The sequence below is a fragment of the Diceros bicornis genome, chromosome 3 (genome assembly GCF_020826845.1).
Source record: "Diceros bicornis minor isolate mBicDic1 chromosome 3, mDicBic1.mat.cur, whole genome shotgun sequence".
NCBI lineage: Eukaryota > Metazoa > Chordata > Mammalia > Perissodactyla > Rhinocerotidae > Diceros > Diceros bicornis.
Genome location: NC_080742.1, coordinates 13,163,048 through 13,185,943, shown reverse-complemented (window position 1 = coordinate 13,185,943; position 22,896 = coordinate 13,163,048). Strand labels below are relative to the sequence as shown.

The 22,896-nt window shown below is 40.3% G+C and overlaps 1 long non-coding RNA gene across 2 annotated transcripts; it reads right to left on the bottom strand.

The window, feature by feature from the left end:
- Positions 1-1,321: 1,321 nt before the first annotated feature.
- LOC131393230 (uncharacterized) lies at positions 1,322-22,884 on the bottom strand. 2 transcript variants are annotated; one of them, XR_009215904.1, is made up of 4 exons: positions 22,765-22,884; positions 21,754-22,543; positions 3,759-3,915; positions 1,322-1,674 (listed from the first exon to the last, which is right to left on the bottom strand). It is a non-coding gene; the product is annotated as an uncharacterized LOC131393230 (long non-coding RNA). The 2 variants fall into 2 exon arrangements; XR_009215903.1 differs by having other exon boundaries at positions 1,379-1,674; positions 21,754-22,856.
- Positions 22,885-22,896: the final 12 nt, after the last annotated feature.

Here is a 22,896-nt window from a genome sequence, read left to right as displayed (position 1 = left end):
GCTTTACATTGAGCAATTCATAATTTGTCTCTACTTGATACTGATTGTTATTCAAAGTGCCTTTCAGCTAGCTGTTTAATTTCTCTTTGCTCTACCCGTTGGGTGCAGAAGGGAAAGGATAAAGTAACCTGAGTGGAAATAAATTTTTAAAAATTGCACGGAGATATATTTTATCATTTAAATTTTATTTAGCAAAGTAAAACATGCGTATGTTTAAGAAAAAGAAAACCTATACCCAAGAGCTTAAAACGAAAAGGAACAAGATTCCACCCTTAAACTCAAGAGTCAACATCTTGAATAGAAACATAAACATATCAAACTGACACTATTTGTTTTCCTCTACAAAAATTGAGTTAACAGAATATCCATCTAAGTCACAAAGACAGTTTACAAAATAACTTGTATTGCTCTTGTGACAGTGGAAAACAATTAATCATCATTGCAGAACATTTTAAAAATACACATGAGGAAATTAACATTTTGATGCATATCCATACATGCACATAATTTTTTTTAACGAAAATGAGATTACAGTGTACATGTGATTTCATTAAACCATACGTGATGCTCATCTTTCCATGTCATTAAATATCCTTCCATTTCACTTTTGGTTTGTTTTTATTTTAGTAGTATGATTCACATAAAAATTAAATGTTCTGAAGTTTAAAGAATCTCCAGCTCTTGCAGCACTGTTGGGATCAGGTAATTTCAGTCAACAGTGGGAATTGTGTGTGAAGGTATCCTTCAGTCTCATACGGGCCACTGAGAACAGTTAGTGTTTGAAGGGGCAGGGACTTAAGAGTCCTGCAGGGATTGCAAAAATCAACCGAAACTTAGTTAACAACTCAGCCTGGAAGGGAAAAGTTCTAACAACTCAGCCTGGAAGGGAAAAGTTCTAATTATTCCTCAACATGTCAAGACTCAGTGGATGGTGAATGCGCCAGTCACAAGTCTGGAGTTTGTCCATTTTTTGGTGGAGATAATCTCTTTTGTATGTTTATAATTCCCTTATAAATTATCATAAGCACAACTGCTACAGTCATTAATGCAACTAAAGAAAAAAATCCAGCATCTCTCTCCCTTTTTGTAAGTCCTGCCCCTGTCTCGCCATCTGCATCCCGCTCAGAACCATAAGGGGCAAGCATTCAGAAGCTCGATGGCCTGCTGTCAGGCAGCAGTCTAAAATGTACCAGGGAAGGGCCGCCCGTGGCTTAGCGGTTAAGTGCGTGCGCTCCGCTGCTGGCAGCCCAGGGTTCGGATCCCGGGCGCGCACCAACGCACCGCTTCTCCGGCCATGCTGAAGCCGAGTCTCACATGCAGCAACTAGAAGGACGTGCAGCTATGACATACAACTATCCACTGGGGCTTTGGGGGAAAAATAAATAAATAAATAAATAAATAAATAAATAAATAAATAATTAAAACGCACCAGGGAAGAAGCTAGTCTACCTCTTCCTTCATCTCCATTTCCTCTGTGAAATGAAAACACAATGATGCTACAAGCACACCAAATCTAGGCCGGGGATGTCATTTCCTCTCGGCACCCAGGACAATGGACACACCGGCCGCTACCAGCGTTTCCAGAAGATGGCGGCTGCGCTACGCTGAGTCTGGGCAGAGTGCGTCCCGGCCGGGGCAAGTGGGAAGTGGCATTACGGAGACTTTCTGGAGGGACTGAGTAGCAGAGGAGATCAAACAGAGAAAGGGAATTAAAGACGACTCTGAATACGAGAGCTAACGCCGGTGGCCACACACAGCGCTTGCGGAAGTTGCCCCGGCTGGGGCGTCGGGAACCGCCCCGCCGAGGAGGAAGTGCGTTTCTCGGCTCCTCCGAGATGACGCGGCCCAGGGCGCAGGGCCTGGCGACGAGAAGGGGGGCGGCCGCGCGTCTTTGCCGGCCCGTCTCTCCCTCCCTTGACGCCGCTGTACTCCTGGCCGCGGGCAGGCCGGCCGCCTGGGCGCTCGCAGCTTCCGGCCTCTGCAAAGGGGAAAGCCGCTTTCCGGCGCCCACAGCGGATCAGGCGCGGGCGGATTTCGCCCGCCGGCCCTCCCTCAGCCGCGAGGGCTGCACCCTTTGTGACGCAGGAAGCGGCGCCGCCCTTCACCGCGGGAGCCAGCCGGCTGCGCTGACTCGCTGGGGCCAACGGCCAGGCCACGAGTTTGCGTCTCCTGTGCAGCCACCCAAAGCTCGCTCTGCCACACGGGCAGCGACTCCTTGGACGCCTCAGTGTAGCTGGCGAGGGCAAAATATCACCCCACCACGAGAGAGGAGCGAGACCTCATGAAGACGGTCCCTGTCAAGTGTAAAGTGGCTGGCGGGCCCTTAAGGGGATCTGGGGTGGGTCCATAGTTATAAGCCAGTTATGGACATTAAAAGGGGCTATTTTCACAGAAGAAGGTCGATACGTACAGAACCTCTCTCTCTTCTTGATGAGTCAGACTCTTTGAAGAGGGCTGAAGTTCTTTCTCTTAGTGTTTCTTACTAAAGCAAAACTCCTCACCGTGGCTTCTCACCTCAGCCACTTTTAAGTGAGCTAGTTTCCCCAAGGTAAGTTGAGAAGGGGTCATTCTAGCTAGAAGCTGGAATAACACATCTTAGCCACCCCCACCCCCCCCCCCCCCCCGCCCCGAACAGGGTGCTGAAATACCATCAGTTACAGCCTCATTACTTAGCCTTCTCAAAGAATCTTAACACCAGGAGTGCGTAGAAAGAATTTAGAGTTGTGTGTGCACTATATAATACACATTTAAAACATTCTGAGAAGGGATTCATAGGCTTTATGGGGCTGTCAAAAGGTTTACAGCACAAAACTAGTTAAGAATCTCTGCCTATGGGGGTGGGGTGGGGGATGGGGAAGCAACTCCAGAAGTAACTCCTGTTAAGGTCATTTAAGCTTATTTTCTGGGAGCTTCAACCAGAGCTTATTGTCTTGGCCAGTAGAGAGTGTCTTGGGGAAAGGTACGCTCCTATCAGCAGCAGTCCCACTTCAAAGGACTACTCCAGAAATCAGGCTGACATGTTGCCTTCCCCTGTTTTCTGTTAGGAATCAGATGTTGGTTCTTCATGGCAAATAATTTGGTTCCATGAAACTATCAGAAAAGGAAGGATTCTGATCAATCACTATCTTTTTTTGTGTGTGTCAGGAAGATTAGCCCTGAGCTAACATCTGTTGCCAATCCTCCTTTTTTTTGCTGAAGAAGACTGGCCTTGGGCTACCATCTGTGCCCATCTTCCTCCACTTTATATAGGACGCCACCACAGCATGGCTTTGACAAGCAGTGCGTCCTGCACCCCAGGGATCAAAACCCCGGCCACCGCAGGGGTGAGGCGGGCCCACTTAACCACTAGGCCACCAGGCCAGCCCCTCAATCACTATCTTAATCCCTACTTTGGTGGTGTTTTAAAGCTGTATTCCTTATGTACAAAGAATCAGGTTTTTGCCCCTGGATTTATTTCCCAGTTATGGCTGGGTTCACAGGATACTAATGTTAACTTGTTAAAAAAATATATATATATGTATTTTTAAAAAGCCTATCACCAAATGGTCATTTGGGTAGCAGTATCAGTTTATGTTGAACACACTATGCAGACAGGTAACTTTCCCTTTAGATAAAAATTTTCTTGATGTTAATCCCTTTGTTATTTTAACTTACTTGGCCAGGTGAATCCCCTCCCTCCACAACTAATTTTTGAAAGTGGCATTTTCTTATTATTCTCTGACCTCCTACAATTAAAGATCTTTTATATATCAAGGTACCTTTCATCATGTAGTTTTCCTGTTCAACAGGAACAGGAATAGAGAGGAGAGGGACTATCAAATCTCAGATGTGATGCATTTCTTCTGTGTGCAGCTCAAAATAGCAGTGTTCTCTCCCTTCTTTCCCTGTAGGATTGCACTGTAAATTCATAGCTACCTAAAAAAAAAAAAAAATCCATGACTGCTCAAATACGCTCCTCTTTTCAAAGTTCATGCTATCCCTATAATATCTGCATTCCTAAAAGCTTGTTAAAATATTGATCTGGGTTTCATAAAACATCCCATAAATGAGGAGCCTAACATTCTGGTATCATTTCTCACAATCCTATTTAAATGGAGTCAATCTCTTCACCACAGTTTTAAAATCTCAAAAAAGGAACATTCCTTTTGTTTAGTTACCTTTACAAAATATAGGACTGATTTGATATTGACTTGGAAGGTTTGTCCAGAATCTGTACTCTAAACAGGCACCACAGGTAAGTTCTGATGCAGGTTGACCCAGGATCAACATTTCAAGAACCACTGGCTTAGAGGCAAATACATCACCCTTACTTGGAATCATTTCTTTGGCTGGTCCCAGCTTATCCTGGCAACTTTTAGATTTTATAGAATCAGATGGAAAATATCTATGGAGGCATGACAGCCACCAAACTGAGTAATTTGCGCAAGAGTGCAAATTTGCTCTGGAATTCTTCAAGTTTTATGGTATTATAAAGAAGGAACACAGCCAAAGGAAATGTTCTAGATGGAAATTGTGGCCTTTCTATAGAAAAACCTGTTCTACAAATGCTTTATGTTATTTATTCAAGATGTTAAGGTTCAGAGATAACTCCAAGTTTATCAAACCAGTTTTTCACCCCCACCTATATATGATTAAAATATACTTTATTTCCTTGGTTAATGCTGAGTAAGGGCCTAGGTTGAGGGAAAGTGCTGGAGTTAGCAAATTGAGCCTTTGCAGACCCAGGACCTGAATTGAGATGTAAAAAAAAAAACACCTCATACTGCAGTTACACCTTGCCAAATACCTGGTAAAATTAGTTGACTAAATCCAGTGAGACGCTCCCCAAAGATGTTAGACGGATGCTATGTTTCATCTATAGCTGTGCCCCTCTGTTGACAGGCAGCTACAGGGTTCTTATTACTATCAGTCCCACATGCAGTGGAACCTTACGTCAAGGATCAGTGCTGCATGATAAAAGAACACAGAATTTGATCATATTTGCTACTTCCTCAACAAGTATAAGAATATACTTACTAAGTTTGTATATTGCCTACAACTGCTCAATTGTTCTGCATAAGAAAGAAGACTTAGAGGAAATTTTCAGAAAGACTGGGCAGCTGAAAGTGAGAAACAAAAGCTCAGGAGAAACAATACTGTACTATACACTTTAAAATTTGTTAAAAGGGTAGATTTCATGTTATATGTTTCTTTTACCACAATTAAAAAAAACACTTAGGAGAAAACTGCATGGGATTTTGTGAACAAAATAGGGTCTTTTTGCAATTTAAACTCCTACTCAGTCTCTCCTGTGAAATTGTTAGTAAAACATACATTACTTATTAATGCCTCATGAAGTAAATTCTCTTTTTGGGAAATGTTAAGTACACAGCCCTGTTTTAAATTTTGGCATGAGTCAAAGGCTCTCCAAGGAGGGCAGCTATGTATGGGATGTACATGCACTGATGACCAATTTTTAAGTCCAATATAGCTTTGATAATTGCTTTATAAAATGCTTACACCTCACTGAAGAGGCTATCATTTTAAAAGAAAGCTTGACAATGTTTATTATGTCTGATTAACTTTATTAGTAGTCTGTCAAGTAATAAAAAGTATTCATAGTAATTTGTGATTCCCTTGCATTAAAACTTTAACTTAGTAGTGCCATCTTTGAAGGTTAAGTTTTCCCAGTGAGGAAGCAAATAATCTCTTTCCATTTACTAATGTCACTTATCCCATTACTTTTTTTTTTGACTACTGAGCATGCTAACAGGCCTTGACTCACAATTTACTTAACCTATTAGTTTCTGTTTCTGTTTAAGGTAAGGGTATTGCCAACATGATACTTCAGAGAATGTTGCACAACCAACTACTGTAGTCATGCACCGCATGATGATGTTTGACCACATATACGATAGTGGTCCCATAAGATTAGTACCATATAGCCTATGTGTCTAGTAGGCTATACCATCTAGGTTTGTCTAAGTACACTCTCATGTCACACGACGAAATCACCTAACGAACGACACACTTCTCAGAACATATTCCTGTTGTTAAGCTATGCTTGACTGTACCTAGCACTCAGTAGGTTAACAGTGAGATTAAGTAAAACTCCTACTAGAGAAGTGTGCACTAAATCAAAGTTAACATGTCTATATTTGCTAGTTGCTGTGATATCTTCTTTAATTGTTTTCTTCCTATATGTCACTAGGATATGGGGTATAAAGGCTTATACTAATAGTTTACATATATCAAAAACATTTTTACATGTTGTTATAAATTCATTTTAATGATGGCATATTATTCCATCTACTGGGTGTGACATGGTGTATGTAGTGCGCGACCGGGATCCGAACCCGGGCCGCCAGCAGCGGAGCGCGTGCACTTAACCGCTAAGCCACGGGGCCGGCCCTCACTAGACAATTCTTAATATTTCTATTCTGACCTCCTGGCTAAGCTGGCTTCCCACTTTTCTATGTTCTGACTGACCCCTTGATGACCAGCAGGCTCTCTGGCTTACTAGTTGCATTTGAGCATTATTTGTTTTTAGAAAAGTCTTACATTCAAAATATGTCCTTTTGGGGCCAGCCCCGTGGCATAGCAGTTAAGTGCGCGCGCTCTGCTGTTGGCGGCCTGGGTTTGGATCGCAGGTGCGCACTGATGCACCACTTGTCAGGCCATGCTGTGATGGCGTCCCACAAAAATTGGAGGAAGATGGGCACAGATGTTAGCCCAGGGCAGTCTTCCTCGGCAAAAAGAGGAGGATTGGTATGGATGTTAGCTCAGGGCTGACCTTCCTCACATACACAAAAAAATTTCCTTTAATTGCTCTAGTCCAGGAATCCACCAATTTTTTTCTGTATAGGGTCACAGAAGGCCCCCACCACACCCTAGTAGCCCTTTAAAAATGTAAAAAACATTCTTTTATTTTTTCCCCCAAAGCCCCAGTAGATAGTTGTATGTCATAGTTGCACATCCTTCTAGTTGCTGTACGTGGGACGCAGCCTCAGCATGGCCGGAGAAGCGGTGCGTCAGTGTGTGCCCGGGATCCGAACCCGGGCCGCCAGCAGCGGAGCGCGCGCACTTAACCGCTAAGCCACAGGGCCAGCCCTGAAAAACATTCTTAACTCCTAGGCTATAAAAACAGTGGCTGTGCTTGCTGTAGTTTGCCCATTCCTATTCTGGTCCTTAACGGGAAAAAGGGTAAATAAAGCTCAACTTCATGCATGCATGTATGATCACAGTAACTTTGAAAGTGCTGGCTGGATATTTAATTCAACTTGGTCTTCACCATAATGCTTTCTGGAATATCAAATTATCACTGAGTGCTTCTCTTTGGCTAATTAATGCAGCAAGTATTAAAATATACTCGCGCTATGCCCTGGGGGAAGAGAAACTCAATGATTATAAAGTAAAAAATTAATGAAACTGAGACTTAAGTTTATTGCAACACAAGTACAACAATCATATACTTATGTGTATAATTTTATAGTTTTACATGTGACCTCTTACATCTCAAATAGCTCCTAAAACTTGACACTATAATTCTAGTAGCTAACATAATGGAAATTACTGGTCTTTTATGAAAGTATTCTCATAGATTTAAAAATAACACTTGGAAAAAAAACCCATTGAGGTTAAGTTTCTCAAACAGCTTCTTGTTTACTTCGTTAGTCTACTTATAGAGTGAGCTACATGTCCAAATAACCTATGCTGTTTCCACCTACCTACCCTAGTCCTCATTTACTCATGTTTTGTGGAACAGAATCAGTTTAGGATATTGTATTCAGTTCTAGGGGCGCTGAGGAAAAAAGTGCAGTCTAAAAATGTAACAAACTGCCCCAATATCACCGTGGCTATTTATGTATTTATTTATTTTAATAATTTTATTTATTTATTTATTCCCCCAAAGCCCCAGTAGATAGTTGTATGTCATAGTTGCACATCCTTCTAGTTGCTGTATGTGGGACGCGGCCTCAGCATGGCCGGAGAAGCGGTGCGTCCATGCGCACCGGGATCCGAACCCCGGCCGCCAGTAGCGGAGCTCGCGCACTTAACTGCTAAGCCACGGGGCTGGCCCCAAGAAAATAATTCTAATGGCTGTATTTATGGACTTATTCTAATTTAAACAGATTCTGTTGGAAACCTTTTACACATTTGTCTACTTCTAAGACTGACTTGTCACAATTAAAATGAGAATTGAGATACATGAATGATTCCCAAATAATAATCCAAAAGGAATTCTGGATAATTTTTTTATTATTCCACAGCAAAACTTGCCACAGAATAAGAACAATGTGGCAAGTTTTTCAAAAAGACAATTTAATTTCTTACATTATGAGACTCTGTCCTTATTTGCTGTTAATAACCATTTTAAAACCAAGTGCTGGATATAGTGTTGCTATTTAGAGACCTAAAACTGGCAACTATATTGGTTTCCATATTTCTTACATTTGATTCATTCAAGAAATCCCATGAGCCAGCCCTGATGGTCTAGTGTTTAAGGTTTGGCGCTCTCACTGCTTTGGCGGCCTGGGTTCGTTTCCCGGTCTCAGAACCACACCACTGGTCTGTCAGGTGCCATGCTGTGGCAGTGGCTCACACAGAAGAACTGGAAGGACTTACAACTAGGATATACAACCATGTACTGGGGATTTGGGGAGAAGAAGAAGAAGGAAAAAAAATATTAGCAACAGATGTTAGCTTAGGGTGACTCCTTACTTGCACACACACACACACACACACACAAAAATCCAAAAGTCTGGGAACCAATGGATTTGATTACCTCTGAAGCCCAGCCAACTCTTTCTTTTTAGCCCGCCTCTCACATATACTGGATTGCTACATTCTACCAAAAAACCCACAAGAGTTTCACAATTATTTTGCTTTGTTAATTCACATCCTACAGATTTATACGGACAGAGTTTGATTTGTCCTCAATCCTTAAATTGTCCTGTCTTCAACAATGGCTCTGTATCCCAGGGATAAGAGAATGTGAGCCTCTCTCATCTTAACTGTTCTGTTATATATAAAGACTCCTGTGAGACACAAGACCTAGATTATGAGGCAGAAATCCTTGATATAGAAGGAACAAATCTAACCTGCTCGTTGGGAAGCTCTCTAGTCGCTGACTGCTACTAATATATGAGGGAGTTACCAATGCACCTTGAAAAAGACTGTTTATTATGATTAAGGCCCCTTGATGCGTAGTAACAACAGAAGCAAGGAAGGAAATAAGTTCTGCCAGTGAGAGGGAGAGGCTGCAAAAGGGATGAATAATCAAACTCTAAATAATGAAACTACTTTCAAATTCATAGCTTTAAGTCCAAATAGCCTGTGATGTCACAACTCCTCTTACTTCCTCAGTCTAAAGAGGGCCAAAACCCTACATTTACCTTCACTTGAACATTCGAGAGCTCCAAGCTTTAAAAAGTTCGCTGCTCTGGCTGTAATTACTGAATTCTAAAAATACCAAATTTTATGATCCTTATGAAGATATCCTTTTCACTGAGAATTCTTTTCCAAAGAATTAAAACTCCATATATGAATGCTTAACTATCCTCTTCCCATCTTCCCAAGCTTTACCCCATGATTTTATAATCTGGTTCCTTTATTTTACTTGGCTAATTCATATTTTAGAATGATTATATTTTAATTTTCACACAAATTACAGTTATTTCATAAAAATGCATGGCAAGGAAAAACTGTTCCAGTTTATTTACAAATGGAAAATGTATTCCAGGGAATATATGACTTGTTTCACTGTTTTAGAAATGAAAGACATAACCTAAGGATTTTTTTGGTGGGGAATGCAGGATGGCAAGGGCTGGTAAGGGGGAAAAGTCTATGCATAGAAAACCAAGCAGCTGCTTCTCTTCTACAAATAACTGATTTTACTAAGCACGTGTACAGACAACTTAGCCATGCATTTAAAGAGTTTAATCTTTAAGAAAGAAAAAAAATCTATTACACTTTCATCTAGGCTTCCAATTAAACTACTCTGAATTTAGTCCTTATCCTTTGAACACAATTTGATAATTCCCATTTAGCTGATAGAAAAAAGGCAGAGATACACAGAAATAGCTGTATGTAATAGCTATTAAAGTCTCATGATCATTTTGATTTTCATGACATAAACTTCACTCTACTACTTTCAATGTTTTCTGTTTTGTTTTAATTTCAGAAAAGGCTATTTAGACCTAAAGCTATGAATTAGGAAGTAATGTACCACTTAAGGGTAACTTAAGGTCAGTTTACTCTGTAGCTTGGCCAAAGTTTAAGAAAGTCTTAATTTCCCTCTCAATTTAACTATGCTAATCCCTGGTCATCTTTAAAGAGGGTGAGGCTTCCATAATACCAAATTTGATTTGTTGGTTATAAATAAAACTCATTCTTGCCTCCAGAGGTAAGGATAACAAATTTAGAATACTTTGATACACATGTATTTGTAGAAGGGTACACACTGTACACACTGTTACATGAACTACAGAAATTGCCAAGTTGTTGATGAAGAGGGAAGGCTGTAGAGTATAGGGGTACAAAAAAGGGGGAGGGCAGTAAGAATGGGAACCAAAAATTAGGTGCCTACTCTGTTAATGATCACCCAGGAGAGCAAGACACAGGATATATGAACTATTGAAAACAAAAATGAACAACTTATTGAAGTAAGCATTGATTAAGTGGTTGGACTCATAAAAATGAAGGGAAAAAGAAAATATGATCAAATTTGATCACACCTAGGAAAATAAAGTACTTAAATTTGGGTTATCTTGATGGGTATCAATTTCCTTATTTGTAAAAAGAGGACTAAATTAAAAGTAAGTCTCTTCTATCAGTAAAAACTAATTTCTGTAAGATACACCATAAAGGCCGAGAGAATTCAAGTTCAGCTGACCTACATTTAAGTATTAATGGTATTCATTCTTAACTGGTTCTGACCTTTAGCTATCCGTACACATTTGAAAATTATAAATTTGGTATCTAAAATGTTACAGTCCCTCGGGGGCTAGCCCCCTGGTGTAGTGGTTAAATTCAGCACACTCCGCTTCAGTTGCCCAGGTTCGTGGGTTCGGATCCCTGGTGCAGACCTATACCACTCGTCAGCCATATTGTGGCAGCTCCCCACATACAAAATAGAGGAAGAATGGCACAGATGTTAGCTCAGGGTGAATCTTCCTCAAGCCAAAAAGAAAGAAAAAAAAAAAAAAAAAAAGATTGGCAAGAGATGTTACCTCAGGGTGAATCTTCCTCAGCAAAAAAAAGTTACAGTCCCTAAAAAAACCAGTGTTAAGCACACACAATACAAATACAAAGCATACACAAACCAGACACTTAATATAAAAGCACTATAAGTCAAGCTTTGTTTTTCAAAATGTTTAACTGCAGGAGCCTGGGAAGGCTCATTCTTTAAAAACAACTTAGGTTTTCTATTTCACTCAGGCTTCTTTTATAAAGTAGAAAAACTACCATGTTAGTACCAATAGGGTTGATAAAATGATGACTGGGAGATGGAGATAAGAGATTTTGTATTTTAAAGCACTAAATAAAACATTTATTTTTACTATATCTTATAGTTGATAGAAGTCGTCAAAATATATAATATGGAAATTTGCCCAGGCAAGAAATATTAATTCTAAAAAACTAACCACGTACAGAATTATATATATATAAAGACAATGACAGCATACTATTTTTCCTCTTCAAATTTAATGTCATAACTTAATTGAGTGTTATATTATATAAGTGCCTTCTGCTTTCTAATAGGTGTGCTCCCAGATCAATAAATGGATGAGATATGAATAACCAGTTAAGTTCTTCTGAAATACACACTGTAAAATGGTGAGAACACGAAAGTCACCTGGAAATCACAATCAGAACTGTCTATATATGACTATTGTCAAGTCACAATCACTACAACTTTCTTACAGCAATTTTATATGGCCACATAGCATTCAGTTTAACAATAATGTCCTGGCCATATAAAGGTGAAATATACATACTACAACAATTTGATTGTTATGATTTCTGCTGATTGCCAAATGTGCATATGTTGTCCTAAAGTCATAAAAAAATGCATTTTGCATGGACATAATGAATTTAAGATGTACAGACATGAACAAAAATGCTAACCTGAAATCTGAAGCATTTTAATAAAAGTATTTTTTGGCATAGACTTTTAATAAGGAAATCAAGTGTCAAGATCTATTTTCTTTTCTTTTTTTTTTTTTAAAGATTTTATTTATTTATTTTTTCCCCCCAAAGCCCCAGTAGATAGTTGTATGTCATAGGTGCACATCCTTCTAGCTGCTGTATGTGGGACTCGGCCTCAGGATGGCCGGAGAAGTGGTGCCTCAGTGCGCGCCCGGGATCCGAACCCGGGCCACCACCAGTGGAGCGCGCGCATTTAACCGCCAAGCCACGGGGCCGGCCCTCAAGATCTATTTCCTGATGCAGTAGCAAAATTACAAGTTCTGGCTTTTGCTATATAGGTATAGACATAGATTGCCTGTGCTACATGGATTCTCAGCATAAAACTTAAAATGCCAGAACTCTCTTAAATCCATGTTTATTAATAGCAATGGCTATCAATTGTTCATCTCATGCTGCCAGGCAGTAAGCTACACATTTGTGTAATTAAATAATTTACAGATGAAACAGATGAACTAAGTCTATCAAGATGATGTAGGTTGTAACACGTGAGCGTAACCGGGAAAGGAAAAGCCTGACACTAAAGCTCATGCTTGCTCTCTCATTCTCGCTCTTATTATGTACAACCAGGAAGGAAAAAATGTAAGAAATCAAGTACTTTTTCTAACCATAATCCTACCTAAAGCTGAGATAAGGAACATAAGGAATGAGATCTATAACCTAGTATACAACAGACTCTTTATTAATTGTTCAATTTTCAATTTGGAGTTAGTTAGCAATATCTGGGTTCCAGGCCTACTGTTGAGACTTACTAGTCATTTCCCTCTTTGAGACTATTTCCTCAAAATAAGAGAGAAAAAAAAAGAAGAAAGAATAAGAAATGGCTTCAGCTCCACTGGCAAAAGGACTCTAAATTTAAAAAATAATGAAATTATCTGGTCCCAATCTACTTTTTTCCAGTCTCACCTCTCAATGTACTTCGTGCAAGCCTAGTCAAACTGGTTTCTTATATTTAAAACACCTTTTCTCTATTCCTGTTCTATGTCTTTGCACATGAAGCCATGCTGACTGCAAATACACTGTGTTTCATTGCCCCCAACCCCTCACTATTGAAAGCCACAAATATTTTGCCTCCTAGTTCAAAAATTCCATTTCCTCTGTGAAACACATTACTGGTGAACTGGGATTCCTGGCTGAACGCTTATCTTACTTCCCTTAATGGCTTAATCCCAAACTAGATTATAAACTAATAGAGTAGGGTATAGTCCTACCCTGCACAATGATGGGTACAAATATTTAAGAGGAACATGATGGACAGAAACCAGATTTGAGGGCTAACGACACTGGCAAAATATGTGTTAAAAAAAAGTGGGGGAAAAAACATCACCAATGTTTTGTAACATGATGGTATAGAATCAACCAGAGTATTTTGCATCTGATTATATATTCATCTGACTTGCTATTATTACCTATCATAAACACATTATGGCAAAATATTCAGACACTTGGCTTCAAAGCAGATTCTCTTATTTGCGCAACAAAACTGTCTATTATATCGTAGGAACTTTGCACTTTAGCTACAAAGATAAACGAGACACTGCCTATCAACATGTCACAGATTAACAGAATAGAGGAACATGAACGTAACAACAGTGTGACAGGTACAGAAGAGAATGGCTCATTTTCTGGAGATAAAAATAATTGCGAGTTTTATCACAAATCAGTAATTGCTCCTGGAGCTTTTATTTCTCATTTAATCCCTAATACCACTATGATGTAGTAGTAAATATTTTACCTATTGTATGGATTATGAAACTGAGGCCCAGAAAGCAAACTACCTCAAGTCTCACTAAAAGTGGAAGAGCAGATATTCAAACTTTGGTCATTTTAACTTCAGTAGTGTCCATGAGGCTCATAAGCAGGGGCCAGATGAAGAATCTTGCATGTCATAGAGTATTTGGACTTGATCCTCAAATCTCTGGTGAACTGAGCGTTTTTTTAAAAAAATAGATTGTTTTGGAAAGATGTCTGATTATATGAAGTAGAACCATTAACCAAAATAGGAAATACAAGAAGAAAAGTTGAGATCAGTTTTTAATTTGTTAGTTTAAAGTACCTATGGGACATGTGAGATATTTAGTAGTTCCATTTGAGTTCAGCGATTATAAATTCTGCTGTCATAAATAGGTAAAGGTGTGGGAATTGATTAATACCATTGGTGAAAAGGTGGCAAGGGACATAACACTGGGAAATGCCAACAGGTAAGAAGCAGAAGAAAGCAACTAATGAAAACAGGAAGGATAAAAGTAGCAACTAGCAAAGGGTATTAGCGTATAAAGCAACGAGTTTTAAGAAGGTATATTCTAAGGAATCAAATGCTATAGGTTATACAAGACACCCACATCTGGAGCACGTAATACAGAACTTTCACAAAATGTTATAAATGCAAATAATTGCATATAGTCTTTTCTCATTCCTCAGGAATATGAGTTTGTGGAGAAAGGGAACTAGTTAATTTTCTAAAGGATTCTTAATCATTCATTTGATGTATCCTCTTATCCTTTTTACTCCTATAAGCCCTTTTAACTGGCTACAAAGCGAGAGCATGGGAATAAAGATACAGTAGCCACAGAATGTCTCACATAGATGTGGTCAGATAAGTTGTGTTTAGGACAGAAGAGATGCCTAGACTACCATACTATTGTTATCATATAAAGCTGAGAATAGTGAATATTTTTGCTGCCTTTTCAAGTTTCAACTACAGAATGAGAAAAAAATAATTGGGCATTTCTTGCTTATCCAAAATAAGTTTTCTTCAGGAACGAACTGTCACCTTAGTATAGCCTTCCATCATGAAAAACTCAAATACTAGGGATAAGACTAAACTGGAGGAATAGGTTCTCTCTTTACCTAACGACCTTAAAGTTTATTTGAGGGGCCAGCCCCGTGGCGTAGTGGTTAAGTGCGCGTGCTCTGCTGCTGGCGGCCCGGGTTCCGATCCTGGGCACGCACCGACGCACTGCTTGTCAGGCCAGGCTGTGGCAGCGTCCCACATCAAGTAGAAGAAGATAGGCACAGATGTTAGCCCAGGGCCAGTCTTCCTCAGCAAAAGGAGGACTGGCATGGATGTTAGCTCAGGGCTGATCTTCCTCACACACACACAAAATAATAAAATGAAAATAAAAAAAATAAAGTTTATTAGAAAGACAATAGGAATCAGGCATTGGGCATAATGTGTAAGTATGTGATATGTGCAAATAGGCCGCAGAGTGAATTCATTTTTATATGCAAAAAGGAGAGGTTTATAAATTCCTAGTAAGAGTTTAGTTGCTGAGTTCTCACCTAGCTATAATGACAATTCAAGTGTTTAACAAATCAGAGGCAATTTCCCCAAATTTACAGTTTCACCATTTCATGTGCTCACCAAGCATTCATGTTACTTTGCCCCTTAGGAATCAAGTCATTGGTGGTAGAAGCAACCTGGTTTGAGAGAGTTAAGTGGTGCAAAGTTTTCACAATTTTCAGAATTGATTTATTTTATTTTACTTTCTAAGGAAGGAGGAAACCTAAAGTAGGTGAAGAATAACTGAAAACCTCAGGTTTAAAAACAAACTAAAATCCTAAAATAAAACAGAAAACTTGGCTCAAAAAAATTTCCACTCATCAGAGAATCGTTTAGATTTTTCCTTAAAAAAGTATTTTACCAGGCTACCTAACATTTTTGTGCATTATAGAATAATCTAACAGTACAAGGTATTCCTTAGGATAGTTATGAATAAAATAATTATATTTTATTATTATTCTTACTATGGCTAACCAGACTCTGGTAAATAAGTACTGGCATATAAGATAGCTATCTAAAAAAAACAAATGGAATAAGTTCTGTCTCCTAGATATAAAATGTGGACATGTCAGCTTTCTTGCTAGATTTGTCTCCTATTAAGATTAAATCTACTCAGCTTTGACTTTCATCTTTGAGGACTACCAAACCTCAAAACAATTATTTTTCTTAAAAGTCAGTTCCATCTTATCTGTATACCCAGGCAACAAGAATGGATCTTTCTGTAGCATTTTATGTACCTCCTTCATTCTATTACTTCTAATCTTGCTTAGGCTCTTCTTACTTCAGCTACATTAAGGGCTCTAAGAGTCAGTTCCCTTCCCCCAGGTTGAAGGCAGATAAGATATAAAACAAGTCCTACTATACACTTCACTGTCCTGTGTCTCAGCTTAAAACTGAGTCTTCATTTGGACAGTGTAACAAGGGCAAGGAATATGAATTTGGTAAGGTCAGAGAGACAGCTGTTGAAATCACTGCTCTGCCATCTTGGATAAGATGATCACTTAACTGAGATAAAATATACACAATAGTATCAAACATGTTTCAGGGCACTCAGAGAACATTCCTTTTTTGGAGTGAGGGGAGTCACCAGCAGTTAAGGATTTTGAGTCTGTCTGAAATCAAAACTTTCCAATTATTCCCTTTCACTATACTAGTAGCAATGGCCTGGCGTGGCTAATGTTTTTTTTTAAAAAACTCTTGTTTTTCCTAAGTCCTTAATTCCAACTGTTATTCCCTCACTTATTAGCCAGTGATATTCCCTTTCTTTGATGTTAACTGTCGGCAACACACCAAGCTATATATAAAGAAATGGAAGAGGCATTAAAATTGAACTAAGTTTAAAAAGGTTGAATAAAGGTTGGAAGAAATTAGCAAGTAAATATTTAGATAGCTATAAATGCTTCAAAAATTCTAATTACTGAGTAGTTTACCTTGTCAACCTAACTGAAAACATAAGGGCTAGGAATTATGTTTTGTATGTCTTAAATAGGGTAGGAATGCAAATTATTTAATTCAAATTAGAGCTGGAGTTCCAATCTGTCCCAGGAACAAAGCAACTGGAGGGGAAAAACCAGAATATAGTTTTAAATTCGAGACACAAGTATCAATATACGTTGGGAGGGGCACTTTGAAAATAGATACTTTTGAGAATGAGGAATATTAAAGTGATATAATCTCTAGGAAAGATTTCTATATAATTTAATTTGATTTAAGCTAAAGTTGTATGAAACAGCATTTATCCTAGGTCGATAACTAATTTATTAGGACCAGTACCATGTAAAAGATAGTTGTTCACTGAAGGTATATTCCATACCTCAAAAAGACAATGCTGACCATGCCACTTTGTTTTGTGGTGAGCTTACAACAAAGGAGCAAAAAAAAAAAAAAAAAACCCACCCAAAACGCAATTTTCTTTTATAAGAAATACAGATGTAAGATAAACTCTGCATACTTCAATGCTTACAGCAAACGTAAGCATTGAAGGAAAAATGCCATAAAATACTTTTCTTTAAAAAACAAAGAACACAATTACAAGCTCCAAATAGAACATGCAGTCAACAAACTAGGTACATTTGGACATTTTGTTCTGTGTCAACTACCACTCACTTCTCCAAGCAAATAAAGGACGGCCAATAGATTTTACAGGTCTTCTTCACTGACTCCATTTTTACATTCAATAAAGTTTACAGTTTACACTGGATATTAAAGAGCCCTTTTTACTAAATCTAATTTTAAATCACTCCATTGAACGGTGGGTTCTATAAGCTTTTGCTACCTTCCTATTTGCTTCATTGAAGTGGAAGCATAATACTATTACTTTCTCTCGTTTCCAGAGAAAATTCCATACTTAAAGATGTTTCAAACTTGAACAGTCAACAGGGAGGACACTATAGGCCTGATCTTTTTAGATAGCAGAGGACAGGTAACTTTCAAAACGTTTTTTGGATACTTTGGAATAAACTTATTACTTCTCTTTTCTTAAGGAAAAGAATCAAGTTGATTCAAGCTATCCACAACCCTTTAACGTTCTTTTGACCACTGTTTGCATATATGTAGATTTCAGGTTTCGTGTTAACATAACACCTTGCACAGGAAGAAAGAGCATTTAAATCATTTTTCAGGAAGTTAAACTAATTAGGCTGTGTTATGTTGTTTCATCATAGCATTTTAAGGTGTATTTAATGGTCTAAGTTCAAACAATTCTCAGATATAAATCATTTCATTCCACCCTTACAGGACACTAAAGTCAGGAGTGGGGGTGGGGCAGAGGAAAATTTCATAGAACAAAATCCAGAGAAAGTGACATGTAATTCAGAATATTTTCTTACTTTGAACTTGAGTTTCAGCAAATATGTCAAACTATAAAGTAACAATGACTATTCAAAAATATCCCAAAAAGCTTTAAGAGCAGACAAAAGGGTCATCAATATTTATGCTATAAAGCTCAAATTTGACTCATGAAAAGTCTTATTGCAGAGCTTCATTTTACATATAATTTTAATAAGCCCTGTTACTGGAATGCCAACCTCATGATACATAAAATACATGTAGCTACTAGAGGGCTGGCACACTGACACTTATGACAGCAAGAAAAGTGCCAAAAACTATACTCAAGGGCACAACAAATTGGGTCCTCTAGCATGAGAGCAAGCAGTACTATACACCTTGACAAACCCAAACACATCAAGGAATTATAAACTCAAATCACTGGTGTTTACATACTCCTGAAGTTTGCAGGTTAAAATGTCCTCTAGAGGCCAGCCTGGTGGTGTAGAGTTAAGTTCGTGCGCTCAGCTTCAGTAGCCTGGGGTTCGCAGGTTCAGATCCCCGGCGTGGACCTGTGCACTGCTTATCATGCCACGCTGTGGCAGACATCCCACAAATAAAGTAGAGGAAGATGGGCATGGATGTTAGCCCAGGGCCAATCTTCCTCAGCAAAAAGAGGACTAGCAACCGATGTTCGCTCAGGGCTAATCTTTCTCACCAAAAACAAAAACAAAAAGTCTTCTAGAGTTGAGAAATACAGATGTTGAAAAATACTAAGGCCAGTTTTTTTTTTTCTTTCCATCTTTTTGGGGCAGAATTACCTCTGTCCCATAAGCTGCCCCCTTGCCCCCAACCCCCATCTTCTAAGTGAAAGGGGAGGAAACCTTGCCCCTGAGCCTCCCTAACCCTTCATCTCTTCTCCAAACTCTGGTGGTCAAACAAGTTTTTTTGAAAAAGCCTGAAAGCCAGTATTTTACAGTCTGGACCATATGGTCTATTAATAAAGTTTGTTATCAATCTCTAGAAACATGCACGCCTGAAGGTCAAGCATTGGGCTGGGTCATGAATGTAAAGATTGGCTCATTTTACTTGGGAATAGGGATTTGGAAGAGTTTCAGAGGCAAAGACTAAAGTTGTGTTATCCAGGAACGAGAAGTGGCACTTCACGTAGTGTGGACAAAGGCACAAAGGATGAAACAGCACAGCACTGGAGATGGTACGCATTTCAACCCATCAGGGGATGTCTGCTATATGAACCCCACTGTAAAATTATTGCAATTGTAAAACAGATGACGAATTGAGTAGGGAAACAAAGCTTGGGGTATGATTTACTCAAATAATGAAATGTAGGATGAGAACAAAAAAAAATTTGAGGGAATGGGTGAAAAGTTCTTAGGAATAGCGTACCAAGCTTAGTTTTACATGAGTTCAGGAAGCCTGTGGCCTCCTGTAAACCTTAACATTGCATCCACAGTTCTGAGATGAAAATTTAGGTGTTATTAGAGAATAGGTACAAATGTACAAATGCAATTGGGCAATGAGAACATATAATGCAAGAAGGTAGTCAAAGAAAAGAAGTAATTGCAAGTTGTATTTAAAATGCTACAGGAATGTAAAAGAGTTCAAGAGGTTCATGGATTTGGCAATTAGAAACAATGAGGACACATGCTGATAAAAAGTACACAACAAAACAACGATTTGTTTCCATTAGCTTGAAAAATGGCCTCTTTTCCTTATTAAGGCACAGTGAAGCTAGGAACATTTCTGAAAATTACTTTAAAATCTGACTTCATATTTAGTCCCTCTTTTCTAAGCTGAAATAAAAGTTATGAGGGTAAGGGAGCCCTTACTTAACTGAAACACAACAAACACACTCTTGAAGTTATTCAAGACTTCTTATAGGCAAAATGACCATTTTATATTCAGAGTGGACAAAAACAAAAAAACCTTTGAACTCTAAAAATCTTTGTACTACTTAATAAATATTTAGTTTAATTACTGGCTTTTCAGTTCATTCCCAGTTACTTCACTGAAAAAGAAAGCCACAAACACTAGTAGGGATTTAAGTATACACAAATGAATTACAAACTCAGTCTTGTTTCCAAACTACCAAGTCTATAACTAAGACTAAAGTAAACAGCACAACCCTGACCCAGGTTAAACTCATCTAAAGGTCCAGCAAACTCCTAGCACCAAATAGAGGTGTTTTGTCAAAAAGCAAGCAGATTCAGATGCAGATGTCTTTGTTGAATAACTCCCTGCTCAACACTAACCAAGGCAAGAAGCCTTTTAAATCTTCACTGATTCAGTTGATGGCTACTATGTATACTAGTTTGGCCAAGTGGGAATAATTAAAAATAAAATCAGTCTTTCTTACTGAATCTGCCAATACAGACCTTATGAACTTTTGAACTGCTGGAGATCTTCACCTAGCAAGGTTTCAAAAACTAAAACTAAAGTCTATACTTCTACAAAAGTGATTTAAAGAGGTAGGCTTTAATATTTCATAATGATTCAGGAATCTCAATGAACATTTACCAAAAAAGATTATAATTTCACCTTTTATTTTTAAAAACAATAGTAAAAGGGCGACAGAAAAACAACATAAGACTACAAATATTAAAAAGTAAAAAGGGCCTTACAACTTCATACGGATTACTACAAGCTTTTATTCTGTATTGCTAATCACGCCTATATTCAAAAAGAAAAGCAAATCCACTGGTAAGATTACACATTCTTGTAGGATATACAGATAGGGAGGACACGGGAAGAAAGCAAGCACAGATGGAAGGAACCAAGTTTGAAAACGGCCCTCAAAATCCAGACGGCATATTCCTTGGTTTCTTTTAACTTTTAGGAAATTAAGTGTTCCTGGGTGTTATTTACACCTTTTACACTTGCTTCCAAACTTGGGAAATATTTTTCCATTCGCATCTGATAAACTTTACGTTTTCTCAGAAAATAGCTACTCCTTGACGTCGTGGCCCAGGAGCTAGTCTCTCCCTTTTCCTCAGTCCAGTGGCCCTCAGGCACGCAGTTGATTCCGATTTCTACATTAGGGACCTGCCACCTTACGTAAGGACACTTTGCAAGGAGAGAGGCAGATAAGAAAATAGGGCGCCAAACCTTCTCCTCCACCAGCAGCCGTCACACCCCATGAGCAGTGTCCCTCGAGGGTTTTCCCCCGGGAGCCACAGCTGTCAGGCTGTGTGGGGGAGGGGACGCGCCCTCAAACAGTCATCTCTTCCTCTTCGGGCCGCCGACGCCGACCGCACCACAGTCTCCTCCGCCCCAGCCCTTTCCCCTCCCCCGCCCAGCCTGGGTCGGAGCCAAGCCCCACAGGAATGCAGGCCGGTCACATGCGCTGCGGCGGCGGTGGACGTGCCTCTCCCCCCGCGCCCCAAGGAGACCCAGCGCCATCTTGCCCTGACGCAGTTACAAAAGTCAAGGGAGAAATTGTGTCTCCTCGTCCGCGCCAGCGCCCCAAAATTTCGCAGAGGCCGAGCCGGGGCCCTCACCTCGCGCAGGGACAGGAGAAAATGGTCAGGGAAGAGCCTTGAGATTCCCTTCGCCACTGCTTGGGTCCCACATCGCCGCGGCAGGAACGATCGCCATCGTCAATTCTCCCTCTCTGCCTTTGCAACAGCCTCCGCCGACAGCGCTGGCCCCACCCGCTGCTGCAGCATGAGGTCATCGCCAGCCAATCACGACGCGCCCGACAGAACACATCAGGCACTGATTGGCTGTCCGGACTGCCTCTGACTCTCCCCACTCCTCTTACCCAGCGCCCCGGGTCGCTGTGGGGCTAGAAGACGGAAACCGCCATGTCGGGGAAAGACCCCCAGAACAAGAACCGGAATCACCGTGTCATTTTAGTGGGGAAACCCTTGTTTTATTCTTTGGCCTCTCCCTTTTTTCTTCGAGATAACCGTCTCCCTGTCCCACCCTCGTTTAATCACCGCCACATAAAGGAGTGCCCGCTCCCCTCCCCGCACATTGTCCCGCCGGCGGGGAAATCATTCCCCGGGGCCAAGAGAAGTAGGAGGCAGCGACGGCAACTGCACCGATGGCAACGGCAGCTTTTTACCCCGATACACGGTGGCAGGGAGGCGGCGCTGACGGTGGCGGTGTTTTTCCAGCTGCTTCTCCCCCCGACCTCTTCCGTTTCTCGCTCCTCCATCGAGACGGCGCCGGACTCGCCAGCTCCGCTTTTATCCGGTGCCCGGAGCCTGCGCACTGGAGCCTCCTCAGCCCCTAGTGGGCGTCGAGTGACACCCCAGCCGAGTTCACCCTGCGCTGGAGGCCAGCCTGGGCGGGGGAGGGGAAGGCCGGGCCCGAGGCAGTTGTGGGAGTGGGAGAGAGGGCATCCTTTCAGGAGGGTGACGGGAGGGGGCTGTTCCCAGGGCCTACCGTCCTGATCCTTCCACCCAGTAGTGGCGTGCCCAGGCTCACCGACATGCAGACTTGAGCGCTACTCAGGGAAAAGGGGGAGAGAACCAATCCCATCAAATACCGAAACTTCCCCAAACCTTCGCTGAATGGTTGAATGCATCTGTTGTGAAAAAGACGGAGACTCTGTCCACCTCTCTGCTTCCAGTTGCCTGTCTCCGAGCCTCTGTGGACAGGCAACAGCGGGCGGCAGCCCACAAGCAAAATGGCGG